Raw genomic sequence first — 23,494 nt, forward strand, 5'->3', positions numbered from 1 at the left:
TGACTTGCGAGGGGGGATGTGTCTGGTACCGTTTTGACTGATTGGGTTTATATTGCTGGTATGCTCTGTACTTTTAACTGATTCCAGCAATAAAAATATATTAAAAAAAAAAAAAAAATAGTACGCGAGGGCGTGATACGTCACGGTTGCGCTAGCGCACGGCTACGTGCGCAAACACTAGACCGCATACCAGCGGTCTTCAAACATTACACTGACAAATCTTCCCTTTCTTGAAAATGTTGTAAATTAGCTCATGACGTGTAAAGTGCTGTAGAAAGTGTGTTTACATGCAGACACAGGTGCACAGCTCTGATCTGGGCCCGCGCAGGCGCTCAAGCGAAGGCCCGCGGGGCTTCATCATAATCAAGGTGCTGTGCACAAGAACAGAAGAGAACTGCATTATGCCTGTTTACATTTAAACTGGAACATTTGAATAAATTAGAGCATGAGCTGAACAACAGCATAGCTCGGAAGTACGTAGGTATGATTGCTGCGGAGGTATTAAAAAAAAAACAATTCTGTTGCAGTTTTATATAGCGCGTACTCGACCTGAAGGTATGAAAGCCCTTTACATGGGGAAATTAAGTGATCTGGCCAGAATCACAGGATGCTTGAGCGTCCAGCCAAATTCAAGGCTGGTTCCCCACTTCCACGATTGCTTCCGCGCTGTGCTGTGCTACCTGCAGCTCATTTACTAATTCAGAGTCTCAGCGAGTTTCTGAGTCTGGTAAACAGATTAAATACTTTCAATAACACGCACAGCGACACAATACGCGAGGCGGCCCTCTTTATCAGCTGCTGCACTTCATAAAAGTAAAAAAATGTTCGTATGTTACCGCAGAGAAACTATTACGAATAAAAAGAGCCCTTTATGTCCTTTGCAAAACAGGTAGACAAAACAATCAAAGAATGATGTTCATCCACTTGGCAGGCTTTCTAAAATGTATCATAACATCTCATTTGCTTGGCACGTGTTTTTGACACTATCAGCTTCTAAATGGTATTGTATATATTTCTGCCTAAGAGGAATTCTTTGAAAGAGCAGGAAGTTGGTTACTTGTTTTTTGTATTTTATTTTCGCATCCTGAACGTATTGGAGCCTTTTACTTGAGCACCAGTCACATTACAAAAAAACACATTAATTTTTGGTAGGCACGGGGAGATGAAGTGATTTGCCCAGAATCTGAGGCTCGAACCCGTTTCCCCCGCTCCAAAGTCAGCAACTCTGGCTGTTACGCCACATCCTCTCCTTTGACACAATAATGATTGACATCCACTGGGAAACAGCGGATTTAAAGGCTCTGTCCAGGAAATGATGTCAAGATAGGTCTCAGATCCCCATCAGACGTCAACAAACAAAACAGCATTCTAAAATGGCTACGTACGGTTGGCGCGAGTTAGTGATGCGGACTGGATAAATAAAAACTTATTTTTTCCTCTTCCTTGGGTGACCCGTTAAAATATGTAAAAAAGCAGAATGGGAGTAGACAAAATGAAATGAAAGCAGATGGTGATTTTTTAACAGAGATTCGAGGCGGGAAATGCATGTTAGCACTCAATTAAGGCCCAGCCTGGGCCTTGGCATATACCTTTTTGTTTAATCCCCGACCCAGTTCTGCACAGGCAGCACAGGCGCACAGTGCACTATTGCCCTGGACCCTGAGTGTGGATTTATTCGTGAGCAGGCCTGCCTGCTGTGGTTCCTCCTGCCATGGCCCATGGGCCGCCGGCTGCCCCCAGCAGTGCAGCACTGACCTCAAACCATGATGAGCTCAGGTCAGATTCTGTATAAATGGGTTTTCTTTTCGTCAGGGTCAGGTGTTGTCCTTTGTTCGTGTGTGTGTCAGACTCCGAGCAGGGCCAGGCCAGCTGAAATGTTCCGAGCCAGCAGCCAGCAGGCAGGATACATGTTGTGTGTTCCTTTGGTGGCGCTGTGCTGCTTGACTCTTGGGGGCTGTGACTGGGGCAAAGATTGTGGTCAGCAAGTCTGCTTGAAATATATTTTTCAGCACAAGCCCCAACTTGGGGCTTGTGCTGAAAAATATATTTTAAGCAGACAACAGGACTTTCTAGCGTTTTTTTATCATTCTTTTTTACACAAGTGAGTCCTTTTGTTTTGTTTTCCACTGGCCACTGGTGTTCTCACTGGCACTTGCCGCTTAGGCTAACATGTACATTTCTAGGAGCCCTCGGTGCATTCCCTTGACGCTGGCTGAGTTGGTTCGTGACCTAAATATTTTTAAATTGTTCAGATTTTAGTCCGGATTTCACAAGAAAGCTGTTTGCGCTGTTAAAAACCGCACTTGTGTGTTCACTGTTCAGCGGATGGTTCACTTCTAAAAGATGCAATCGGGTCACAGTGATGGTAGCTGCAGTTCCCAGTGTGCAATCTGACAGAAGTTTTCCAAAAAGTCTTGCTGTTTCATAATACCCAATTTTTGTGTGTTCCATGATGTTTCTATTTCAATGTCTAAGGCAAAGAATATCCAGCTGAATAGTATTTGTGTTTTTTGGCCTCAGAAAGCTGAAAAGACTGGGTCTGCCTTGCATCGATTCCAATCAGTAACAAATTAGCTGCACAGAGTTCTCTAAAGAAGGTGCAGTGCTAGGCAAATGACATCACTAATCCTCTGATGATATCACAGAGTTGATCTCTGATCCCAGCCCTTCAACAGCCTCCTACTTGCTCCTAAGGGCCCAGTAGCAGCAAGGGCAAGATCAGATGTGGAAGCTAGACATGCTACCTCACACGGTGTGAGCGTGTGTCACACTATTGGCTCCCTTCACATAGTCGGGAAGAGCTGTTATCATAATGCTAGACAAGGTGAGCTGGAAACCCTTGCACAGAGCAGCCTTCCAGCTTGTGTGTGGAGGCTCTGCATTGCTGACGTCCATAAAGGGGGTTGCAACCTCCCTAAGAAAATAATGGTAGCCTCTGAAGCTTTTGCTAGAGTTTTAGGGGAGAGAGAGGTGTGTGGCTCTCAGGCTACTCGCTAGCCATACCTCTCCCTGTTTATGCCCCCTCCTCCTCCTCTCACTTATAGTGAAAAGCTTTTAAAGTCGTCAGGTATGGGGCACTTCACACACTAATAGGCCCTTTAAAACCCTCCTTAGTTTCTTTTCTGCTCCTGCCTTCTTCATTATCCCTGGTGCAGGCGTAGAAACCAACAAGGGCAGTGCCACCACGAGTACCCAAGGGCACTTTACCACCACTAACCAGTGCTAAAGTGCTTGCAGTTTTTCCTTTCAAACATGGTAAAATTGGCTTACACCGAATTGGCAATTTTAAATAAATGCTGCTAGTGGGCCTGCAACACCTATTGTGCTGCCCACTTAAGTAGGCTATTTAAAGATGTGCCATGTCAAGGCCAGGGCCTTTGTGTTAATCTTTCATGCTTTCTAGCCAGGGTGCCATGCTAATTGAGACATTTCCATGCCTTCTGTAAACCTGGGTGGTTATGTGTGACATTTCCATGCTTTCTGACCTGGGTGCTTAATTATGTGTGCTATTTCCATAGTTTCTGGCCTCAGTGACCTGGAGGCTCATGTGTGACATTTCCATGCTTACTGGCCGGGGTGCTTGCTCGCTACACACCATGTGGGGGGCTGGTCTCACTTTTTCTTTGTTCTCTCTGATTCACTTCTTGTGTCTATTTTTGGTGCTCTCTGAAAGAATGTCGATGGGTACATATGACTGGGTGGGTAACCAGGTGCTCTTTAAGGTCATCATCTACTATTTACTGTGCTATGAAAGTTCATACAATTGAATATGTAATGAAAAATGTGCTGTAAAATTCACCATTTTGATCTGTCGTTTTCCAAAATGTTCTTGGTGGGATTACCCCCACAAATACCCCTAGTAGCGGTCGGGCTCGCTTGCTGCGCGCCAGACGGGGGCTGGTCTGCCAAAATTTGCCAGAGCTGCTTTCAGTTCCCAATCCGGCCCTGTTAGGAAGACTTCTGGGTCAGATGAGCAGGATAGAGTGGATGGTACAGGGGAAGAAGATAGGTCAGGGGGGGCACACCTTCTATGACCTTGAGTCAAACCGTGGACAGGAGGATCAACATAATACACCCCTGAACAACTCAGATCCCCAGGAAGAAGAAGAAGAGGGTCAAGAGGACCATCCCTTTATCCCTCCAGGGAGAGTAGAGAGTTTACCATGAGATCTAGGTTTCCCTCTGCTGAGTCAGATCATTCTAGACATTCTATAGGGACCTCTGTTTCTAGCAAGAGGGACAACTCTTATGACAGGGGGTGCCAATTACTAGAGTTTGAGAAAGCTAAGTTTAGAGTCAGGCAACACCACTTGGCCCTGGATAAAGACTCCCTAGAAGTCCAGAAGGCTAGAAAGAAGTTGGTACTAGAGTCCCATGGTGGCAGCTATAGTGTCCCTAGGGTTAGGGAACAGACTTTTGATCATAGGAACCTGAGAAAGATTGTCCCTCCCTTCCATGTAGGGGATAACAACCAGAAATGGATGACTGCTTTGGAGAGGGCCTGTAAAGTACAGAAGGTCCCTCAAGAGCAGTGGGCAGCTATCTTGTGGCTCTCCTTTGCTGACAAAGGTAGAGATACGCTCCTACCTGTTAGAGGAGAGGATGCTGACAATAATTCAGTCATTGAAGGGTTTGGCTTACCCACTGAACAGTACAGGATTACGTTCAGAGACACCCAGAAGGCACAGACTCAGGACTGGGTAGACTTTGTTGATTGTGCCATTAAGGCTCTGGAAGGCTGGTTACTTGGTAGCAAGGTGAATGATTTTAAAGGATTGTAACACTTGATTATGAGGGAGCAGATCTTTTATAATTATCAAAAACAGTTGTTACATCAGTACCTGTTTGACTCTGATCTCACTTCTCCCCAAGAATTGGGAAAGAAGGCAGATAAATGGGTCAGAACCAGGGTGACACAGAAAACTCAGACTAATGGAGGTGACCAAAAGAAACTAGACTCTAAGAACTCAGATAAGGGTGGGGACAAAAATAAAGATCAAAAGTCTTCATCAGGGCCCCAAAAACCTGCACCGGGGGAGTGGGGGGGGGGGGAGGGGGAGTCACAATCCAACAAGGGAAAAGGCGAAAGGAAACCTTGGTGTCACATATGTAAAGAAAAGACCCATTGGACAAAAGATGCCAATTGTCCAAGGGCCAAGGATTCTACTATTATCACCACTGCCCCTAAGGCAACTGCTCCCCCTAGCACAGTTTCAAGTGGTGGTACACAGAACAAGGGATTAGTGGGGTTGACCTTGGGCTCTGAGGTGGGTTCTGGCCTAGTCAGAACTCCAGCTCAGGCTGTTCTAGTCTGTGATAGTGGCACGTATATTGCCTCCTTATTTGTTAGTCCCAGTAACCTGGGCAAATACAGACAACAGCCTTTAATAAATGGTAAGGAGGCCATGGCAAACAGGGACATAGGAGCAAGTGTCACCATGGTGACAAAAGATCTTGTGCACCCTGACCAGATGATACTTGCTGAGATGTACCAAGTCACCAATGCTAGCAATGTCAGGACAGACAATTCCTTGGCAGTTGTTAATTTCACCTCCTGAGGGGTAACTGGCCCTAAGAAGGATGTGGTAAGTTCAGACCTCTCTGTGGAATGCTTGTTGGGCAATGATTTGGAGACTTCAGCCTGGTCTGAAGTGAAACTCAGTACTCATGCAGCAATGTGGGCATCACTGCAGATGTGTTTATTGTGACTAGGTCACAGGCCAATCAGAGAGCTACTGAACAGGCTCTGGATCCTGAAATGATGGACTAGCTGTCTTACACAAAGAGGAGCCGGAGGGGTAAGGCTGCGTCTTCCCCCCAGGTTCAGAGTTAGGGTCAGTCTTTTGAAAAAGATGACTCCAGTCCTGCAGAAGGAACTGTCTCCGATGAACTTGAACCTGATCAGGTTGAGTTTATCAGGACAGGGGGACCTTCTAGGGCAGACCTGAGCCTGGAGCAGCAAACCTTCCCCTCTCTTGAACCCCTCAGACATCAAACTGCTGCTGAGACTGCAGGGAATATCAGTGGGTCTCACAGGATCTATTGGGATGAGGGACTCCTATATTCAGATGTTAGAGACCCCCAGCCTGATGCCACCAGGAGGTTGGTTATACCCCTGAAGATTAGGGGCTTCCTGCTCACCCTAGCACATGACATTCCCCTAGCAGGACACGTAGGCCAAAGCAAGACTTGAGACAGGCTGGTCCCTCACTTTCACTGGCCTCATATGTCAGAGGACACAAAGGAGTTTTGTCGCTCCTGTATCACTTGCCAAGCCAGTGTTAAGGCAGGTTGTACCACAAAGGCCCCCCTGATACCACTACCTGTGGTGGGTGTTCCCTTCAAGAGGGTTGGGATTGACATAATTGGTCCCATGAACCAGTGGCGGCTGGTGACATTTGAAAGTGGTGAGGCGTAAAATGATTGCCATACTGCACCGCAGCGAGCGAGCGTAGCGAGCGAGCCCGAACAACCTAAGGAGGGTTCGGGGGGGGGTTTACCCCATAGAAATTTTTGAAAAAAAAACTGTGGACAAATGGTGCATTTTCAAGCAAATTTGAGAAAGCAGGAAGGTTAATAAAGCAATTGTGAAAGTGCAGTTATTACATTTATAAAGAGATATCGTATGACATAGGTAGCTGCTTATTCAAGCTTTCTTTCAACCCATAGTCCAGCAGGGTTTTGATACAAGACAGATAAGAGAAAAAGCAGTGTGGTCCTCGACCAGGAAGACCCTCGTATTTCGTTGGTAAGAAGTAAAAGGTTTGGTCAAATTGAAAACCTGAAATGCAATACGCAATCCAACAATTTGCAAGTATATCTCATTTATGTTCAACAAGCCATATGTTACCCATGATTGGAATTGTGAATCACCAAATAAACTGAGCCACTGCAATCAAATTCAACCAAATCTGTGGCTCAAGGTTACATATTGGCAGAAACAGTATAAAACAGAAACACAGTCTAAATAACTATAAAAGTGACACATAAATATTGACCATGCAACTCAAACTTAGAAATTCCAGATCCAATTCAATGCCAAAGCAGGCCTCCCACGTGTCATTTCATGTGGGCTAAGTGCAGTCTACAATGCATGGCTTGCCAAAGCAAGTTAACATTCCCTCATATTTAAAAATTCCTGTAGCAAACAACATTTTAAGTTACCCCAAAGCGGGACAAGACTTTACATTCCAACATTCAATGGTCTGTTCCAGTGTCTGATTATAGTAGAGATAACTGTATACATATGTTCATACCCATATCTGTCTTACTTCCTATGTCCCTCTTTTTCTCTTTCTACCTCAACATACTCGTTATACCCCTCTCTCTTTCTGCCACACTCTCTCATTCTGGCTCTGCTTAACTCCATCTCTCTCTGGCTCACCCCCTCTCTCTCATTCTCTCTAACAATCCATTGCTTCTCTCTCCCACAAACACACACACACACACACACACACACACACACTCTCACTCTCTCTCTCATTCTGGCTCTTCATCTTTCTTTCAATTTCGCTTCATCTCTCTTGCTTTATTTATCAATCTATTCACTCTCTCTTATGTTAGCAATTACATCCAGGTTAGTTCCATTAGACACCAGGCATGACATTTTGGTTTACAGGTACGTTCTGTGTCCCTTCTCTCTTTGCTTTCCATTGACTTTATCTCCAAGTATCTGTTTTCTCTCTTTTTAGGCCTGTTGTATTATCTCTATCTACATCCATATTTAGGTCTGTCTTTCTCTTCTTTGCACCCTCTTTCACTCTGTGTCTGTCTCTTGATTTCTCTCTACTGTCTCTAGCAATCTATGTGTTCTCAGTCCTCCGTAGTCACACTCTCACTTTTGTCACTCGCTTCATATCCTTTATTCCGTCCTTCAGTTCGTCCTCCCTCCTTGAGGCTATCCGTCCGTTCGTCTATCTGCATTAACTAGCTAGTTTTTTATCTAACTATAGAAGATACCCCCTCTTCGCCATCTCTCTGTAAATCTACCCATCTCTCCCATCCCCCTACAGTCACAACCCCTGCCTCCCTTTTCTGGTGCTTTATTTGCAAGTCTGCTTTTAAGGCTTCTAGCCCGGTGTGCCCCTATTTGCATGAACAGTTTTACTCAAAGGATGTGTAGCAAGGATGCAGGTTTCCTCACGACACCAAATCTTTCTGTGCCTGCTCATAAATCCTTCTGTTCTGTGTGGGTTGCATGTTTGGGATGAATTATGAAGAGCGCAGCCCAATGCAGACATCAGTAAACAACACTGTCACCCATTTCTGTTATCAAAATGCAGCGCATTTGTCTGCTTGTCCCGTTGGGTAACGGCTGCAAGTCTGACTAGGTCTGTAGTAGAGCATCAACAGTTTGGACCCCAGGTCGCTGTCCCACTTGGGATCTGACCAGGCCCGCCCGACTCGAGTCTCCCAAAGAGGATGTAAGAGGCCCCAAATACGGATTCTCAGCTGCCTATATTATAAATTCAACACTGAATGACTCACGGACTCAAGACACCACAGACAACAGCACCGGGCACTTAACCCTCACTCCACGCACTTACTTTGCAGTGGGTGCCAGCAATACATTTGTATTGTTTCCTGCTGTCTGTGTTCTTGTTAGTTTCTCCATTCTCTCTCACCTCTGCTCTTCCCTCCCGTATGTTCCCATCTCTCTGATTGTCACCTTTCACTGGCCTCTCCTCCCTGCTCTCTGATGGCCTCTCCTCGCTCATCGGCGCAGATCCTCTACCTCAGAAGCAGGCTCTGGAGAGAGCTGGCCTGGGCTGAGGTATGGTCAGACCAGCTCCTGACCCTATGTCAGCACTGATTAATTACTGCACGGGCTGTGCATGATTATTTCATGCAGTCTAAGAGATTGTTACAACAAATCACAGATAAAGGAAACATCAGACAACATGTACCCGCAAGCACACTTCAAGTGCACTTCAATTCCGGCCGTAGCAGCCAGTGACCGCTGCAGTCAAGAGTATCAACCGCTGTGCTGCACTGCAATAACCGTGTATATGCACAATGCCACAGTGCGTACAGTAAACTACGTTCAACATTCTTCGGGTGCATAACATGCAGCCACACTGCACCTTTTCTTTGCATACATCTCCGGTCCAAGTGGCCCCACATACTCACAGCTACAGGCAGTCAATCTGCTCTGTACACATTATACATCTACACAGTGCAGGCGCCATGCCCATAGAGAACTACAGTGTATTTGCCCCTCACCATACACTGCTGCACAGCAGTACAGCCACCCTGCCCACCTACAATGCAATTGCACAACATGAAGCAATGCAGCACAACAAAACTGGGCAGCACAACATGAGAAAGTGCAGCACAACAAGAGCCAGGGAAGTGCAATAGAGGAAGGGCAGTCCAACAGGCAGGACAGATTAGTAAGAGACAGGGAAGTGCAAAAACAGGGCAGACCAACAAGATGGGTGACAGTCTAACAAGCAGTACGGAGATGCAAGATGCAAAGCAGTGTAAGAGGCAGGACAGCGTAACAACAGACATGGCAGTACAACAGACAGATTAGCACAACAACAGACAGGGAAGTGCAGCAGGCAGGGCAGTGCAACAAACAGGGTAATGCAGGGCACATGAGGAGACAGATGAGCAGAACCAGAGAGCAGGCAGTGCAATAGCCAGTGCAACGCAAGATCTCACAGGGCAGGTTAATGCAAAGGCAGAGCAACATGAAGGGCTGTGCGCAATAACACAGTGCAGCAGAAACACAGAGGCCAGCGCAGCAGACTAGATATTGCAACAGACATGACACCACAACAACGCACGTGGCAGCGCAGCAACTGACAGTTCAGGGCAACAACCAGGGGGCGCAACAATATATAGGGCAGTGCAACATACAGTGTGGCAAAATAAACGAGAGGTCAGTGCCACAGAAACACAAGAAACAGGTCAGCGCAAGAGAAAGGGGAGTGCAAACAGAGTCAGGGCTGTCTAAACACAGACAGCACACTGCAACAACCAGATCATTACAGCAAAATGCAGGCTAGTGCAACAGACACAGCAGCACAACCACGGGCAGGGCATGCCAACAGACAGGAGAACACAACAACAGATAGGGATAACAGCAATGATTCATCCCTTCTGAAATTTTGTAAACTACCAAACACATTGCATTTTACATCATAAGCCTTTTCCATCACCTTTTTAGTAGCTGTGCTTTTTCCCTTTACAGCGTCAAGAAACCTTTTCAGGGGGGAGTAATTTGTGCTTCATAAAATCCCCGTAAGAGCATAACAGGGAGTAGTCTGATACAGGACAGCTCTATCTATATTACCAATGTAAAGCTGCCGTGCGCACTGTGTTGAGAGGTGTTTACAATACGACAGGGTAATTTTACACTGCTTCTAATATTAAGAGTGTATTTCAGAAAGTAGTCACGTAGAGGACCACTATTCCTATCAGCTGGAATACAAGCCCTAGAATTCCGCTCTCTGTCAGTCCCACGTATACTCTGCTGCTCAACCCAGCCCTCAGAAGCTGGCCAGCTGATGTTGTGTGCTGGTGTGCAACCGTATTTACACACCAAATATTGTGATCAAGGCTTGCCTGCAACTAAATGCTAGCTACAGTTTACAACCCCTTATGGTTGAAGGGATCTATCATAAACTTTGGGATTCCAGCCACAAACTAATGCAGTCCTGCCAAGCATCACGCATCGGGCGTTAGGCATTTCCGAGTTTTGATTAACACCATGCGGCTGCAGTGCCGAGAAAACTTTAAAAGTTTCAGTTACAGTTGTTCCCCAATCCCGGTATAGGAAATATAGGGGCATATTATCAAGGGAGTTTATCTCCGCTTTTTTGGCTTTAAAAGCCAAGAAAGCGGAGATAAAATTATCTCCCTATTACCTAGCTGTCGCTAACACCAGTTAGCGACAGCTAGTAGGAGATAGCGACCATCTTGGGCCCCGCTTTGCATGTCAGTGATATTTATCACTAATGACATGCAAAGTGGGCGTGCCAAGATGTTAGCGACTGGAAACAGTCGCTAACATCGCTATCTCCTATCACCAACTTTTGGAGATATTCGCGCTACGCACGAACATCTCCAAAAGCTAACCCCTGCTCTTGAGCAGTTCTTAGCCATGTTATCCAATGGTAGGTGGATAACATGGCTAAGAACATTAGCTCCGTAATGCATGAATATCGCTGACTTTTCAGCGATATTCATGCATTTCGGCCGATTTTTATCGCTTAGGAGATAAACCTTGATAATAGCAAGGTTCCTAAACGATAAAAATCGCCGCAGCTCGGCGATAAAAATATCGCCGCTAAACCAACATAGCGATAATTATCGCTAGTTGTTGGTAATATGCCCCATAGTTTCTGTGTTTTGACAACACATACCTTTGATATTTTTTGCTATTATACGGTGCGAACCTGAACGAAGAGCTTTAAAGTAGCACCAGTCACGAGGCTCAGTTTTTAGGCCTGGGCACGTTGGGTGATTTGGCCAGAATAACTGAATGGTGTGCAGGTTCACCTTCATGGCTGAGCGCACATTCTACCACAGGCTGGGTCATACCAAGGCTTGAAGATTCGGAAAAGTTATGGAGCTTGCTCTGGGCTCATTATTAGAGTTGCGAAGCTGTGCATCTACAGGTAAACAAAAAGATGAAATATGTCAATAAGACGGTTTTGGAGGAGCAGTACTGAAGTTTTTTTACCAATGTGCTTGTTATCGTGTTACACATAACGTTTAAAGTCGGTACTTTGCATGGTTTATAAGGCTTCCATCAGCCTGAGTTTCTGTTGCACTTAACTTGCTAAGCATTTGAGGTGAGTAAAATTTACATAGATAAGACCCTCCTCAGGCCGGAGACTCCCGATTTTTGAAGCCCAAAATGGCTTTATTGTACTAGTTGTCTCCCGCTTAAAATTCCTCTGCTTCAATATGGGAGAGCTGGCTCAAAGGTATGTGTACACATTTAGAGATAATCCTGTGTGTGTATTGTGGTACACAGGATGTCAAGTGTGCATGTGCACATTCAGAGGCAGGTTTCGTGAATCTCACATGTGCGGCAATGGCTTGAGTAAGTGCACATTCCTCGATAATCTCACCTGTGTAGAGGTCTATGAACAGATTTTTGTCTGTGAGTGCATATAAATTCACAGATGTATATTCATTGCATTGCAGGTGAATGAATGCAGATAATGAGTGCTGGCAGTGAGTCCGCTGCTGAAGGTGCCATGTCAGTAGAGTTGACTGAAAGTGACTCCTCCGCGAGTTCACTTTAGTTTTCACCATATCGTACTTCGCCCCCTCGGCTAGCTAACAGTAAAATGCTGCTCCCTGAGTGATGCCAGTTTGCTGCCTGTCCTCATGGCGACCATTGATTAACTGTTTTACAGTCATATCTGCTGAGGCTGGATCTCAAAAGATCTGACTGCTTCTGATGCCCTGCTGAAAGACCGCAAACATTTCAGTTTTTAAACATAGTCCCTCATGAACTCCAATTTCTGATATTTATGTTCCCCTCATCTTCTTTGCTTGATTTTGCTTGTGAGAAAGTGTCAATCAAAGTTGTTGAAATGTCACTCATAAATACAATGAAATTATGAAAATGTCACACATAGCAAGCTGAAACCTTGGCAGCTATGCTAATGCCTGACAGGAGGGCACGAACGAACACAGTTAAAAACTGCTAATCACTTATAGCTTGCTGAGAAATAAAACAGGCGCATGCATTTTACACACTTGACTTTATTCTGGAAATATGTAACTTTAGTTTTCACTTACCGGAGGTTCAAGCAAGGATTCATGGCGCAGCTTCTTTCTGTTCACTTTAGCCCGCCCTTGTCTGATTGGTCACAGGGCAGGGTAGGGTGGGGGTGACAGCGAGGCTTGGTGAAGTATGATTGACGTGTAGCCCTGGCCTCTGCAGAGCTGAAGCAGACAGCGCCCAGGGCTAACTCTGTTGGCGGAGGAGGTCCTTCAGCAGGGCATACAATGGGTTTGCCGAGCTGGTGACGTCACGAGCCTCAGGACTTTGAGCTCATCAGCCCGGCTGCTGGCGCATGCTCAGAGTGCATGATTTATGGCACCCGTAAACATTACTTGCGAACTCTGCCGCATGCCTGAAATAAATGTCCGTGTAGCAAACAGCCTGAGGCAGTTTACTCGAAAAAATGATTGCTTTACTTTCAGTTAGTTGATGAATAAAAAAGCACAATTAGGGGGGCAGAAAAAGGACGAGGGTGTGGCCCCTCCGCCCATATATAAGAACCGCCACTGCCAGGAACCCTCCAACAGCATCTCTGGACATTCTTACATCCTGGTGAAGGTGGACCATGCTACCAGGTATCCAGAAGCTATTCCCCTTAGGACCACCACAGCACCTGTTGTGACAAGGACCCTCCAGGGATTTTCTCCAGGGTGTGTTTTCCTAAGGAGGTCGTAACAGACAGAGGTACAAACTTTATGTCTAGTTACATAACTGCAATGTGGAAAGAGTGTGGAGTAAACTACAAGTTTACCACGCCCTATCATCCTCAATGCAATGGGTTGGTTGAAAGGTTCAACAAAACCCTAAAGGGCATGATAATGGGGGTTCCCAGAAAAGCTCAGGCAAAAATGGGATGTTCTGTGTCCCTGCCTTATCTTTGCCTACAGAAAGGTGCCATAGAAGGGGGTTGGCTACAGTCCGATTGAACTTTTGTTTGGTCACCCAGTTAGGGGTCCACTGTGCTTGGTGATGGAGGGATGAGAGTTACCTCTCAAACCTCCCAAACAAGATATTGTGGACTATGTACTTGGTATCTGCTCCAGGATGGTTGAGTTTATGAAGAAGGCATTCAAAAACCTTGAGGCTAGCCAGAAATTGCTTAAGGCCTGCCATGACCAAAAGGCTGTCTTGACTGTTTACCAGCCAGGACAGACGGTGTGGGTGTTGGAGCCTGTGGCCCCAACAGTTCTCTAAGACAGATAGAGTGGCCCCACACCATACTTAAGCACAAGGAAGACGTCACCTACTTGGTGGACCTTATGCCTCATGTGAACAGGCTCAAGCCTTATGTTGAAAGGGATGACTTGGGCTTACGCAGAAAGTGAATACGGGGTCGTCAGCCTGGGTGGTGCCTAGCGGATCCAAAGCAACACTGACGTTAGATAGTTTCACATCATTAGAGTCACAAGACTCTATCAAACTCTTGGCCTCCATCCGATCAGGATCTCCTTTGGACCCGTGTCCTGAGTCAGTGATCAAACAAATCCCTGAGATCATTGGTACAGCCCTTACCCCCGTGTTCAATGCCATTTTCAAATCTGGCCAGTTTCCCAACAAATGGAAAACTGCATCTATTCTTCCTCTTCTGAAAAAACAGAATCTCGAACCCTAATAATTATAGACCTATATCACACCTCCCTCTACCGGCAAAAATTATCGAAAAAGCCATGCATACCCAATTTAACTTGTTCCTCCAGACAAACAATATATTAGATTCGACACAATATGGATTGAGAGCTGAACACAGCACAGAGTTGGCCCTGATAAAATATACAGAGGAAGTAAGAGAGACCATGGAGGCAACGCGGTGCTGATCATGCTAGATCTCTCGGCGGCCTTCGATACTGTTCATCATGAAGTATTGATGGACTGTTAATCAGAGGGCGGGGTACAAGGCAAGGCCTGGAACCTCCTGAAAGTCTTTCTCAAAGATAGAACCCAAACGGTGGACTTAGATAAAGACAGCTCCAAACCTTTCTTCCTTCCATGTGGGGTGCCCCAGGGTTGGTCCCTCAGCCCAACACTTTTTAATGTTTATGTGTCTTCATTGGCGGCTCTAATAAAAATAATTTGCGTTCCAATTGACATCATATGCGGATGACAACCAAATAGTGCTGTCTGTCTGGCCTAGGCAAGAGGCTGAAACAGGAACAAGATTTAAGCTCTATATGTAAGCCATTTCATGGTGGATGTCTTCAAATTGCCTGAAACTTAACTCGGGCAAAACAGAGGTCATCATATTAGGCAACAACTTGAACCTCTGGACGCCCGACTGGTGGCCGGAAGAAATGGGAACTCTGCCCGTACCAACCAAGAAAGCCAATAACCTGGGGATTAGAGGGGACAACAGACTCACTTTCGGGGACCAGATAAGTTGGATTGTCCCAGCGAGTTTCTTCCTCTCAGGATCTTAAGGAAAACAACGTTTTTTCTTCCAGAAGACAGTCCTAGGACAGTGGTCACGGCAATCATTATGTCACAGCTAGACTACTGCAACAGTCTTTACTTGAACATTAAAAAAAAACCTAAATAGACTCTAAATCATGCAAAACGCGGCAGCCAGATTGTTGACGGGGGCACCAAAGTATGTCTCAGTTAAGAAAGACCTAAAGCGACTACACTGGCTCCCAGTTAAACAAGGGGCACAATTTAAAGCCCTTTGCACGGTCTTTAAGGCCCTAAGGGAGTGGGCACTGACTACATAAAACGACGGTTTCAATGGTATGTTCCCAGGAGGACCCTTCGCTCTACGGGAGCAAAAAAAGTGATAGTTCCCCCAGTCAATAAAGCTGAGGATGGTCAGAGCTTCATCACTTGTACCTCAAAGGCCTGGAGCAAACTACCATTCCACCTCAGAAACTCAACAGAGCTCCTGTCATTTAGGAAGGGGCTGAAAACTTGGTTATTCACCTTGTAGTTACTTCTCACCACAGCTACCAAATAGGAGTGCTCAGCGCCAGGACACCCCAGGGTAACCGTTGTGCTTCAGAAGGTAAAATAACATAACATAACATACACAATGAGAAACCATTGCAAGACGCAGCTCAGTTATAGGCTATGGGTTACTCTGGTTCTAGGTGAACCTACAAGTCTTACATATCCCCGCAACCAGAAGGGCCCAGCATATGTAACGAAAATATTGCTGTAAAAAATTTGTCATACTTAGAAGACGTTACAGATGAAAATGTTGGCACAAATGGCTGTTTTATTATCTCAATTTCAATATTGTTTATTTTTAACTGTTAGTTTCTATAAAAACAGCCTTGAATGATCTGCACAAATGACCCCTTGTTAAATTTAGAATTGTGTCTAGTTTACAGAAATGAATAGCTTTCTGGGATCCATTATTGCTTTCATACCCATTTCTACCACTAACTGGAAGGAGGTTGAAAGCACCAAAAATAGCAAAAATAGGCTATGTCCTAGTAAAATGTTAAGACTGTGTAAAAAATATTGATTGTCTGACAAAAGTCTCCCTGTCCCTGAAAGCTGAGAAGATGGTGATTTCAGCACCACAAACCTTTTGTTAATACCATTTGCAGGGGGAAAAAACAGATGCTTTCTTCTGCAGCGCTTTTTTCCCATTTACAAAAGGGTCCCTTCCAGGGGAATCCACAAAGCATGGGCACCTTTAAAATCCTCAAGATGAGGAGGTAGTCGCTGCAATCGCATGCCTCAAAGCGAGAAAGGCACCTGGGCCAGAAGGCTACTCCTCCTCCTTTTACAAGACCTTCTGCACCACCCTGGCGCCGTTGCTCACCCGCCTATTTAATTTGTTCGCTGATCCAGGAGCTATCCCACCGGATCTCCTGCGTGCCTCCATCTCGGTCATCCCAAAACCAGGGAAGGACAGAGCTAAATGCGGGGCATATCGGCCGATTTCCCTCCTTAATGTTGACCTCAAACTGTACACCAGCATACTCGCGACACGTCTAGCCTCCCATCTGCCAGGCTTAGTAGACCCTGATCAAGCGGGATTTGTCCCTGACCGACAAACAGTTGACAACACAAAGAGAGTAGTTCACCTGATCAAAAAAGCTTCCCGAATACCTGGGAAAAACATGATATTGGCGGTCGACGCTGAGAAAGCGTTCGACCGCGTTCACTGGCCCTACCTGGAAATGGTACTGGCCAAAGTCGGGATAGGGGAGAAGTTTTGGACCCTCATTTTCAACTGCTACAATGCACTCTCTGCAGTGGTGAGAGTTAATGGCTACACATCAACCGCGTTCCCCATCGAGAGAGGGACGAGGCAGGGGTGCCCATTGTCGCTACTCCTCTTCGCCCTATACATGGAACCCCTCGCCTATCGGATTCGGCACCGTCAGGATGCTCTTGGCATTAAATTCGGTGGCGATCTTCATACCAACAGTCTTTATGCGGATGATGTCCTACTTACCCTGGACCATCCGCGTTCGGCGTTACCGCCGTGCGTTACTGAACTTGAGGCGTTTGCTACGGTGTCCGGATTCAAGATGAACACGGACAAATCTATAGCATTGGACCTGTCCATTAAGGCCTCGACACGAGCTTATCTACAGACCCTTCTCCCCGTTTGATGGGCTACAGATACAGTACCATACTTGGGAATTCAGCTCGCTCCTACCCTGGCCAGAATGGCCACTGCCAACTACACTGCTCTACGCACTCGCATTCGAGGAGAGATGGACCGGTGGAGAACTCTTCCCCTATCTTGGTTAGGTCGCATTGCGGCAGTCAAGATGACCGTCCTGCCGCAAATCTTATACCTCTTTTGTGCCCTTCCACTTCGGCCTCCAGCAGGCTGGATAAGGCAAACCCAATCGGAAGCCCAGATTGAAGAGAACACTCGCTACCTTGGCCCCAGAGGAAGGAGGTTTAGGCATTCCTGATCTGTATAAATACTACCAAGCAGCGCAACTGCGCTATTTAGTGGAGTGGAGCAAGTGGGAGTCCGATAAACGCTGGCTCTTTCAGGACCAGGCGGTGGCGGGACGCCCGTTGCAGGAGATACCGTTTCTACCATGAGCTTATAGGCCGGCCAACCTCTATGCATCCTATATAACCCAGGTCCCTTTAGAGGTCTGGGATGCGACTAATACGCTTTATGGCCTGACTACATTCCTTTCTCCACTCACGCCCCTGGTGGATAACCCAGACTTCACCCCCGGCTTGGCTAAAGGGGTCTTTGCACATTGGAGACCAGCAGGTTGCCGCTTTCTGTATCATATATATAGCTCAGAGGGTGTGTTTCCTTTCCAGCTCTTCAAGCAGGAATATAACTTCCCTGAAACAGAACGTATGAGAAATATGCAGGTGCGTCACTACAACCCCGGCAGGGTACAATGGGAAAAAGAACTAGGTAGGCCCCTAAGCCATAAGGAATAGGGAAACATTGCATATAGGGCCCGACATTCAGCATACCACATGGGACTCATTGAGACGTTCACAAAAATATCTACATACTGGTACTACACCCCGAGAGGCTTTCCGAAATGGATCCTTCAAAGGATAAGCTCTGCTGGAGGGGTTGTGGGCATATTGGAACCTTGGTGCACATCTTGTGGGAATGCCCGCTCATCCAATCATACTGGGCACACATATTAGATGAAGTAGACGCATACTTCCAGACAGAAATACCCCGCTTCCCTGCTTATGTTCTGCTGGGCCTTCCTAATGCATTAACCTACCCACTATGCTCTCGTAGAGGCCGTCAAATGTCCATAGCCCTTGGGTCTGCTCTGCAGAACATCCTCACACACTGGCACACCACCAACGTCCCTACCACTACAGGCTGGCTCCACAGGATGTGGCATGTTTTGGGTATGGAAAAACTGTCTCTCACTGCAGCAGGGAAGGGAGACCAATTTGAGGAACTCTGGCAGCCTTTTAGAGCCCTATTGCTGACCTAATTCACGGAGATAACCTGTCCTAGATATCTCAGATTGTTGCGCCTTACGGTACCCATAGCTAAAGACTCTTGAGGTACTCGAGGCGAGAGACACTCAAGACTGGAACGAATGAGCTACAGAGAGACTGTTGGGGGCTCTGGATAGGGTGGGGAGGAGGGGGGGGGGTTTGGTGGGTGGGGTTGGGCTAAGGGTGGGGGGAAGTTTTCTTGGATTTTTCTTGTTCTGATATCTTCTTGGTACAGTGCATTTTCTCTCCCGACAGGATGGACATTGCTGTTATTGCTAGTATTGGTTTGAACCTCATGCCCCCGCTAAGAATTAATACATGTACCTTGTATGGCTATAATACTTATTGTACTGCGTTGCACTGTCCTTCAAAAATAAAAAGATTTAAACCTAAAATCCTCAAGATGTTGGAAGAAAAGGACACAAATTTGGATGTAGCCAGCAAGTGCTATGGGCGGCAGATTTGAATGTGAAAGGTGAAAGTGGAGAATTAGAGAATGTTTTGGAAAAGAATGGTTAAATGAACTTTTGAAGGGGCTTTGTACGTAAGGCTTGATTGCCCCACTGACTCCTCATTGGGGTTCTCTGGGGCTTTTGTGCAAACTTACTCTGCTCCTGGACTCTGGGCACTGCATCTTTGACTCCCGGCCCATTTGTTTCCCTCCCGCCGCCGCAGTAGTCATCTCCCACGGCCGCAGTGCGGAGGGGGCATTGTAGACTTCATTTCCCAGCTCCCTCAGCGGCGGACAGACGCCACACCATCGCGCCGGGCAGCGCATATAGCAGGCGTCACCCCGGTGGAGCGGGGGACGCGTTCTGGGGCTTTTGTGCAAACTTACTCTGTTCCTGGACTTTGGGCACTGCATCTTTGACTCCCGGCCCATTTGTCTCCCTCCCGCCGCCGCAGTAGTCATCTCCCACGGCCGCAGTGCGGAGAGGGGCATTGTAGACTTCATTTCCCAGCTCTCTCAGCAGCGGACAGACGCCACACCATCGCTCCGGGCGGCGCATAAAACAGGCGTCACCCCAGTCTCGAGGGACGCCGGGCGAAGCCCGTTCAAGAACGGCCAAGGACGGGACGGGCCACCCCTCTGAGATCTGTTGCAGCACCCTAAAGGTCAGTGTCATCATACAATAAGGTGTTGTGACATCTACCTTACATTATCCGATAATTGCACAGAGTAACATCCAGGACTAACCAAGGATGGCTACTCCACCACATGTTGGCCCAAACAGCAGGAAATCTATGGGCAGATCATTATTGGGAACTTTAGATAACTTCCTTATTAGGGTATCTACCGCACTTGCTAAGGATATTGATTTAACTGAGAAAAGACTATCCTTGGACACATCTTTTCACAAAAGGTCTTCGCTGGGCCCTCTGGCAGAAGCCAGATCTCCAATAGACCTACATACCGACTCACAGGGCACGCTTCCCCCGTCCGGGGTGGTAACTACCCTCTAGCCTCAGGCAGTAACCATCCTGAACATAAGTAAAAATTCGATAGGAGACGGAGTACCTTTAAATGGCACAGAGAGAGCACCATCATCTAATATTAAAACTAGATCAGCTGGGCAAGTTAAACCAACCATGATTCAGCCGAAGGGGAGGGCGCAAGCAAAAAGGAAGCGTCCTGGGCCGCAAACTAATGCTGGAGGAAAAAAAGCAAGGTCATGTGAAAATACTGTTCCTGTCGATGACCCAGCAGTAACTACACCAAATAGCCCGGTACAACATGGCATGTCCGGCAAAAATGGTCAAGAAAGCCATTTGGACACCAGGGGGGAGGAATCATATTTGGACTTAGGACCTTTATTTTAGAAAAGACTGGAGGGTACTTTTAAGAAAATGTGCCACCCATTGCATGAGCGGTTGGACTCTATTGATAATAGACTAGTGTGCCTTGAGCTGAATTTGGTAACAAGTCAGAAACAGGCAGGACCAAGGCACAGTGGCCACATTGCCCAAGCGAAAACGCCTGTAGCCCATGGTTCAACTGGTCCCAATAGGGGTGCCGGTTCAGGACAGGGGGTTGAGCCACCCCTAGCTACTGACAAGGTGCACACTACTAACTCTCAACCCCCTGCCTCGACAGGGGTGGGAAATGCATGCAAGGATAGTGGGGCGCCTCAAACTTCATTGGTCCGGAAAGATGTCCCCCAGGTGCCCAAACATACAGGGGTGGGGGTGATACCATCAAGTAAAGAGAGAAATCAGGATGTCATTACCAGGTTGGACGCTAGACAGCAAAATTGACCTCCCTCCCCAATCCGCCCCCTTTGTGGTAGCCTTGACAGGGGTCCCACCATTAATTCAGGGAAAACGTGAATCATACCTAGACCTAAAGCATAAATGTATTTTCTGGCTTAATAAGAACCGCCCTCTGCCAGTTAATACGCGAGCTGAAATATTAGGGGTTAGGAGAGTTAATTGGATAGGCAGAAGTTGCAAGACGGTGGCAGGAGACTGCATTGTTATCAATTTTGGAGACCAGAAATGTCTAAACTACATCTATAATTGGCCCCATAATGATCAGCCAAATGGGATACAGGTTCTACCCTTATCTTATTTTTATGGCCCCCCGATTCCGGTTTCCTTTGAGAGGGATATGTTCCCACATGGAGTTGTATCAAACCCTTGCCCTAGAGGGAACGTAAGGTTCTTTAACAGATTCCAGGCCTTGTCGGGGCTAGGGGACTGTGATTGACAGTATGAACCGCAAAGGTCTACCCTGGGTAGCAGAGCAGAGGATACAAGGGAGGGGACAGAGACCAGTATAGGGCAAGTGTCTACTTCAAAAACTAGGGAAGTAGGGAAGGCTGAGGCTGGCAAAAACAATACATTTGATATCACTATTGTGGTGCCAAATGTAGATCTGCTCTTGGGCAAGCACAATAATGTACGTCTTGGCACAGGGGGCTGCCACTTAAGCGGCGAATTGGACGCAACACCTGAGGGACCTCTATGTCACACAGCGATGGTCTGATGGAACGTTGCGGGACTGGGGTCTAAACTAAATTCCCAGGCTTGGGCAGAATTCATTGATCGCTTTGACATTTGTTTGTTTCAAGAGGTGTGGATGGTTGAACCAATGTTTAGAGTAGGATATTTGAATTTCTTTGTGCCTGCTATTAAGAAAAGTCATGGTCGTCCTATGGGGGGTTTAGTGATGTGGGTTAGGCAGTCCCTAACATGTCAAACCCAATTGCTCTCAGTTGCAAGTAATGATATTCTTGGTGTTAGGTTTAGTTTCCCTGCTAACTTAGTAATTGATATTTATAATGTCTATGCAAGGGGGCTCCAGGGTGGAAGGAAATCTGAAGTTGTAGTGGAACTGGATAAATTACTTCAGGCGACCCCCCCAATATATTGTCACTAATTGCCGGTGACTTTAACACTACTTTTGAACCCCTAGGCTTGGATGACATACATTTAACAGAGGATGAGGATGCCAGGTGGGGAGTTCCTCAGCTTGACACTAAACCCATAAGAAAATGGACGGAGGCCCCAATACGGCTAAAGGGCCTCTGCATTGAAAACGAGCTCCGAGCTGCCAATGGGCGCACATTGTCGGATAAAATGGGAAAAGAAACTTTTGACAATGGCATCAGGGCATGTAATATTGACTATTTACTTGTCCCCCTGAAGATGTGGTCTACTCTCCTTGATATGGAGGTAGTGACTCGCATTGAGAGTGACCACAATCCCGTGACCGCAATATTTAATCTGGGCACGCATAAAGTGGATGATCCCTATGAGGGTAATACCCCTCCAGATTCAGTTCTGGCAAATGATGAGCGCCACCTCAAATGGTGCCAAGTTGCAGATCTACAGGATATTATTGACAATCTTGAGGTAGATCTGGCAGGGGCCCTAGAGGCTATGGAGGTAGCCACCCTGAATGGATCTCCCCCTAATCTTCTGTTGGAGGTACATAATAGGTTTTTTACTAAACTAAAAACATATTTCTGTAAACCTAGCTCAGGAAAAAGAAGAACACAAACAAAAAAACCTGAGAGATGGTACGACGGATCTTGCCGCCAAGCCAGGGTTGAGCTGGGTCAAGCGTTAAAATCCAAGATATGCGTATCATAAAACAGGCCCGAGCAAACTACAGGTTTAAGCAATACAAAGCTAAAAGGGAATGGGAAGAGGGCATGTGGCAAGATCTAAAAGGGGCATGTAACGCAAAGAACCCCAAACTTTTTGGGGACATTTTTAAATGGGACAGGGGAGGGCACTGTGAGAACCCCCAAAATAATGTCGACCGAAAGTCATGGGTTGACTATTTTAAGCCCCAATACGCCAATAGCACTTCTGAAAATAGCGAAGGTTCTTGTGAATATACCTTTTACGAGGAGCCTGTTTTTAATTGAATTTAGGGGAAGTGGATAGGGCTTTGGACCAAGTCACAGAGGGTCGTGCTACCGGCATGGATTGTGTCCCCGCAGATTTAATTCTAAACAACAGAGAGCGATGGCGGGTCTACATTTTGTATGTGGCTAATGACGTAGCACAAGGTATGGATGTACCTAAATCTTGGAAAGGGGCTGAAATAGTGCCAGCGTTTAAGAAGGGACACAAGTTGCTCGCAGCCAACTATAGACCAATATGTCTAATTGACTGCATACAAAAAATCATGGGACGGCTGGTTTTGGGCAGAATCCAGACCTGGATGGATAATGACAACATTTTGAGTCACCTCCAGGCTGGCTTCCGCCCAAAAACAAGTACCGTAGACCAGGTCTTCCGGTTTATAATGTTATACTGGCGTACCGTGGTCCTGGAAAAGGGTACTTTGTTTGCCGTCTTTGTTGATTTAAAGGCGGCTTTCGACCTGGTCCC

The sequence above is a fragment of the Lissotriton vulgaris genome, chromosome 5 (assembly GCF_964263255.1).
Source record: "Lissotriton vulgaris chromosome 5, aLisVul1.2, whole genome shotgun sequence".
Taxonomy (NCBI): Eukaryota; Metazoa; Chordata; class Amphibia; order Caudata; family Salamandridae; genus Lissotriton; species Lissotriton vulgaris.